We start from the raw sequence: 5484 nt of genomic DNA, 5'->3' as shown, positions 1-5484 counted from the left end.
AGACAGAGAGCAGGCAGGCCCTGGGGTATGTTCCTTTATCAGGGTCCTTGGGTGGAGTGCTTTCGGGTTCCCGGCTAGGGCTGGATTGGTTAATTCAACTAGAAGGGTGGCGTTTTGGCAAGGCCCACGGGGGTCTTATCTCAGGGACACTTAAAGCACACAGGCGCTGGATGAGGGGAGACTGTTCATCACAAGAGCTTACGTTTGCTGGTGACTCCGAAGGCTGCTATCTAGGGTGTGCACATATGTGAAAGGGCTCATGTCAGCTTGAGGTCTCTGCAGGCCACTTGGGCAGAGTGCCAGGGCAGCAGTACCATGGAGCAGCTTAGCTAAACTCTTAACAGAGAAATGCCACGGAGAGGCTTCCATGCCAGAAAGCACACAAAGGGCCTGGTGTAGGGTCCAGCCCAGAGGAGATGCTGGTTCTGTTGTGCTTTCTTCATTTCTGTGTCTGTTGGGCACGCATGCCTCACAGGGCCAATTATATTAACTATATTTTTTCTTTTTTTTTTTTTTTGTATTCTTTATGCTCTGGCACTTGGGGGCGTTATAGATCCTTCCCCTCCCAAGGCTAGCCAAGCCTTAGGGATAGCAAAGGGAGTTCGTCTTTCACATGCAAACCAGCAAATCCCCAACCACCTCTCATCTAACCCTGCAGACTGGCTCCCACCAAGGCCCAGGATGGGACACCCTCCCAGACCCTCCACCCCACCCTTTGCTGACTCTTCCCAACATCCCTTCCCCAAAGATGCTCCAGCCCCTCCCCAGCTGGACCAGGCCAGCCTCTTCATTGTTCTCTGTGGCCCCAGAAAGCATGGAACGCATCTGCTATTATGTAGCAGATTCTGCAATCACCCACTTGATGTTTGTCCCGAGAGCCAAGCTCCACGAGGCCAGGCCGGTGGCTGGCTTGTTTGGCCAAATCTTTCTGCCACACAGAGGAAGCGCCTGTCATTGCTGATTGAGCAATAGGGTTGAGACTCATAGGTTTGCTTTTCTCAGAACCAGGTGAGGCAGAACTCTGGGATCCTCTGCTCCCATTTTCACTATCCCCCCACCAGGCCAAGTTCACAGGAGCACAGGAAACACAGCTTTCCAAGGTGGCTCTCCTCCCCCATCCCCACTGCCTGCAAAAATGTCAGTTCATTCCCCACCTGTAAGGTGTTTAAGCTTTTGTTGAACACAAGCTGGCGCTCAGCACTTTAAGAGCTGACCAGGTGACCGACGTTTTAAGAGTATTTATGGCCATTTTCCCAATCGCAGGTGTCCCCCATGCTTATTGCAGAAAACGCATATGCACAAATGCACAGATAAAACTAAAATCATCCATAACCCCTCACCCAGGGAAAACCGTGGTTTTGTATTCTGGTGTTTGCTCTTCTGGTCTGATATGGCCGTGGCTAGATAGTGCAAAGTTAAACAAGGTTTGGTTACATATCTTAAATAGCGGTAGAGCCTCACACAACCCGTCAAAAGTGCAGAAACAGCAGGAGTAAACCCACCAATCACCCAAGTGGCAATGAGTAAAGTTGCAGAAGACAGTTCTCCAGGGGAAAGCTCTCAAAGCCAAAACATGGAGTAAGGCTCCGGGTACGTTGTTCTAAAGCAGCTCCTGTAGTGAGGAGGCAGTGACTTTATTTTTCCCCTTGATTGGCTACAATATTAGGATTTTCTTAAATGATAGGGAATTGGTTACCTCATGCCAATTTTGGGAAATAGTTTCAGTTGTGCTTATGACTGCCAGAGGCAGAAGAGAGGAATGACCCTGGTCAAGTTACTCTTGCAAAATAAGCTAAATTAAACTTTGTGTGAATGGCTAAACTGTCACCGAACCAAACTTGGGTCTGTTTGCCTGCACGCAGCAAAGCCAATCTACTGACACCGGGTTGTGGTGAAGGAAAGTGCAGCGTTTATTGCAGGCACCGAGCAGGGAGTCCAGGGCGGCTAGTGCTTAAAAGGCCCGAACGCCCCAACAGCTTTCAGGGAAGGTTTTTAAAGAGCAGGTGAGGGAGGGGGCTCGTGGGGCTGTGTGATCAGCTGGTAGACATTCTTCTGATTTGTTGGTGGTGAGGTAATCAGGAGTCAACATCAGCAACATTCTGGTTCCAGCCAGTCTGGGGTCTATGTGTTTGTGGGCAACATACAGTTAACTTCTTCCACCTGGTGGGGGTTTAAATATCTGCAAAACAGCTCAGAGAACATGGCACAGAATATTAACTGTAGCCCTTGAGGGGTAACTAAAGATCCTTGACTTTGTTTAATGGCTGAACTATTATGATTTTGTTTTGTTTGACTGTTTTCCTTTCTGCGTTTTCTCACTTCTCTGATTAGATTTACTCTTTGGAACTCGGGGAAGGCCTCTTTTCTTACAGACAAGAGGCAGGTGGAGGACATGGTGGGGTGGGGGGTGGGGTTTGTTCTGGGAAGGTCCCATAACGTCCTGCTCGATTACAAAACTGGTTTTGTCTGCTCAGGGAACTTTCAAGGCTGGTCTTTGTTTTTGATTTTAACCAACCCAATTTCCTGATGGGGAGATTGAGCAGCAGAGAGATTACATGGCTTGCCGAAGGCTTGCGGCGGCAAATGGACCTCCAGTCAAGATGGCCGAGCCAGAGTGTTTGTACACACACATGCTCCAGACACGGAGGAGTGCAGCATCGCCTGGTTCCAAGACAGGAAAGGGAAATACGGGATCCAGGCCCCTGAGAGAAGAAGGTCCTCATTGCCAGTGGTTGAAACCAAGTCGCCCATAAAAGGGCCAGGACTAGACTGTGCCTTCGGGACGGGAGTCAAAGCCACACCCCATGCACAGCGGCGGGGTTCTGGAACTGGCCCTCTGCAGACAGCGGGCGCCTGAAAGGGACGGTGCTTTTGTGAACCTGAAGCACACTGCTACCCCAATGACTCTACAGAGTCCTCCCCCAGAAAGTGGAACGCTGGGCCTGACAGCACGTGGCCCACCTACATGGCGCAGAAACCCCACGTGTCAAAATAAGAGATGGTCCACAGCAGGTGACTTCCGTAGAAGCCACCAGAGAAACCACCTGACTCGTATCCAAGGCACACATGTGGCACACGCTGGGTGCCTTTAGACGTTCACGTCTGCTGACTATAAACCCAGGACCGAAGGCCACGAGGAAACCTGCCTCCTGTGTAACAGTCAGCAGGTGCGGCAAATGGGCCGAGTCGCATCTAAGAAATCACAGTAATTTGAAAAGGATTTAAAACCAGGTCTATAGAAGTGTTTGCAAACATGGCAGCTAAATGCAACACGTCGCCCTGAACTGGATTCTGTCCTGGCAAAACACGCGCTAGAGAAGACATTGTTGGCTCGTGTGTCCCACTCTTGCAACTCTTCTCTGAGCTCAAAATTATTTTCCAAGAAAGAGTTTAAAAAGCCATTTGAAGAGAAAGCACAGGAAACAGAGTTCATCACCACAGAAAAGACATTATGAAAAACATGCAGAGGAAACCAAATGAAAATTCTAATCGTGAAAAGTAAAGACTTCAAAATGTTGTGCAGAGCTCCCCCTGCCCCAGCTGTGGTTTGTCTGATGTTTTCTCTCCTGCGAATTCCTGGGAGGGAGTTACAACATGTTTCAAAACACCTGCATCACGTCTATCACCCGCACCACTCTGTCACCCGCATCACTTCTGTTTCCTCGTGGTTACTTTTCCCATTTGTTTGTTTGTCTCTTTCAGTGAGATTCTCTCGTCCCAGCTCTGGAGGACGATCCCTGTCCCTGATGATATGTTAGAGCCGGGGACTCGAGAGGTAGGTCGAAGTTCTGAGTGTGCGGGTGAGGTTTGTGTGGTGGGTACTTTCATTGAGGAGACCCTGATGTGTCTAGACGTCTGTTGGTCTTTTCTCTGGGGCTGGTCATAATCCCAGGAGAGAATTCTTCCAGTCTTCTGCCACAGGGATGAAGTCGTGACTGCCAGCCTTCTGTGAGCACAGGAGGTGAGCACCACTGCAATTGTTTTAGGACTGAGACCAACAGAATGTTTTTTTCAGGGAGATTGTTTAGAATTACTGTCCCGTGGTGATTAAAAGCGGACCGGCTTTCGGTCACTTTTGTCTTCAAACAATGCAGCCCCTTGTTGCCAAGCACCCACCCAGGGTGGACCCCTTCCACCCTGCTGCCTGTGGTGTGTCCGTAACATCCTCCTCCTCCTTGAGCTCTTTCACTCTCTCTGGGTTAGCTTTGGCCTCTTCCATCCATCAGCTCCAAAGCCAGCTCCCTGCATCAAATGTCCTCTGTTCCTTTTAAATACTCCGAGTGGTTTCTGCTTTCCTGGTTGGATCCCTTTTGCCCCAGCGTCAAGTCCTGCTATCAACTGCGTCTGGAGTCTCTCTCACGGTGGATCCTTTGTTTCCCTGTGCGTTTTGCCTTTGGGGGTGGGGCATGCGTCACCGGGGTGCTTTTTCTGTGGGAATCTTGTCAGCTTGGATGGGGGTTGTGCCACCAGAGTAGTTTTACTTTTGCTTTGGATAAATCCCAGCGCTCTTTCCTGGAGCCAGGTTTTTTTTGTTTTTTGTTTTTGCTGCACTGTGTGGTATGTAGGGTCTTAGTTCCCTGACCAGGGATCGAACCTGCACCCCCTGCAGTGACAGCACGGAGTCTTAACCACTGGACCATCGGGGAAGTCCCAAGGAGTCACTTTTTTTTTAATGTCAATTTTTAAAGTAGGGGTTTCTGGACCACAACCATAGGCTGAATTTGAACCCCAGACCCATGTGAGGAACAGGCCTGTGGTTACAACTCCCAGGGAGACTTTGTTTCCTCATCCAGAACCTAGGCTTCCTTGTCAGCTCTAGGAAACATGCGCAGGTTTTCTTTTTTCTTTCTCTTCATCCCAGCTCCCTGCTTCACAGACCCAAGGCTTCATCTCCTGTCCACACCTGGATGTGAAGCTGAAGCCTAGACGCTGAGACCACCGACCCACCATCCCCTCCGGGGTGGGTCAGCGCCTCCTCTTCCTCCGCCCCCGCCCCCAGGGGACCTCCGTTACTGTCGGGAGCTCAGCTGTGAGTTTAAATTGCTGTCCGCCTCGCTGGTGTGGTCTGCCTAGCATTTCTAGGTGTTTGGATTGAGACCTGCTCTGAGTTCTCCAGTCTAAGTTTCAGGGAATACAAGTCTTTCACACATTGTTTTAAAACCCAGGAGATTTCATATGAAAATCTGTATTTCTGGCTTCTCTTGCTGGGAAAACTAAAAGGGAAGATTCGGCACCTGGGATCGCCAAGGCCCTTGCTGGCCACAGATGCCTCCAGCTGTGCTCTCCGGCTTGCCCCAGTCTCCACCCCTCCTTTACCGGCTCCCCCTGCCCGTTCCACGTTGGGCCTGGGCTGCTCCCTCCTCCCACCCGCCTCCAACTCGGCTTCCCGCCCAGGAGCCGCCGGGCGGCCGCAGGTTCGGGCCCCAGCGCCGGGGCGCGCGTGGCGTCACCCGCTGACCCCGCCGCGGGCGGCCCGGGCGGTCA

This window comes from Hippopotamus amphibius, chromosome 2 (assembly GCF_030028045.1).
Source record: "Hippopotamus amphibius kiboko isolate mHipAmp2 chromosome 2, mHipAmp2.hap2, whole genome shotgun sequence".
In the NCBI taxonomy this organism is placed as follows: domain Eukaryota; kingdom Metazoa; phylum Chordata; class Mammalia; order Artiodactyla; family Hippopotamidae; genus Hippopotamus; species Hippopotamus amphibius.
This window is presented reverse-complemented; position numbering follows the sequence as displayed.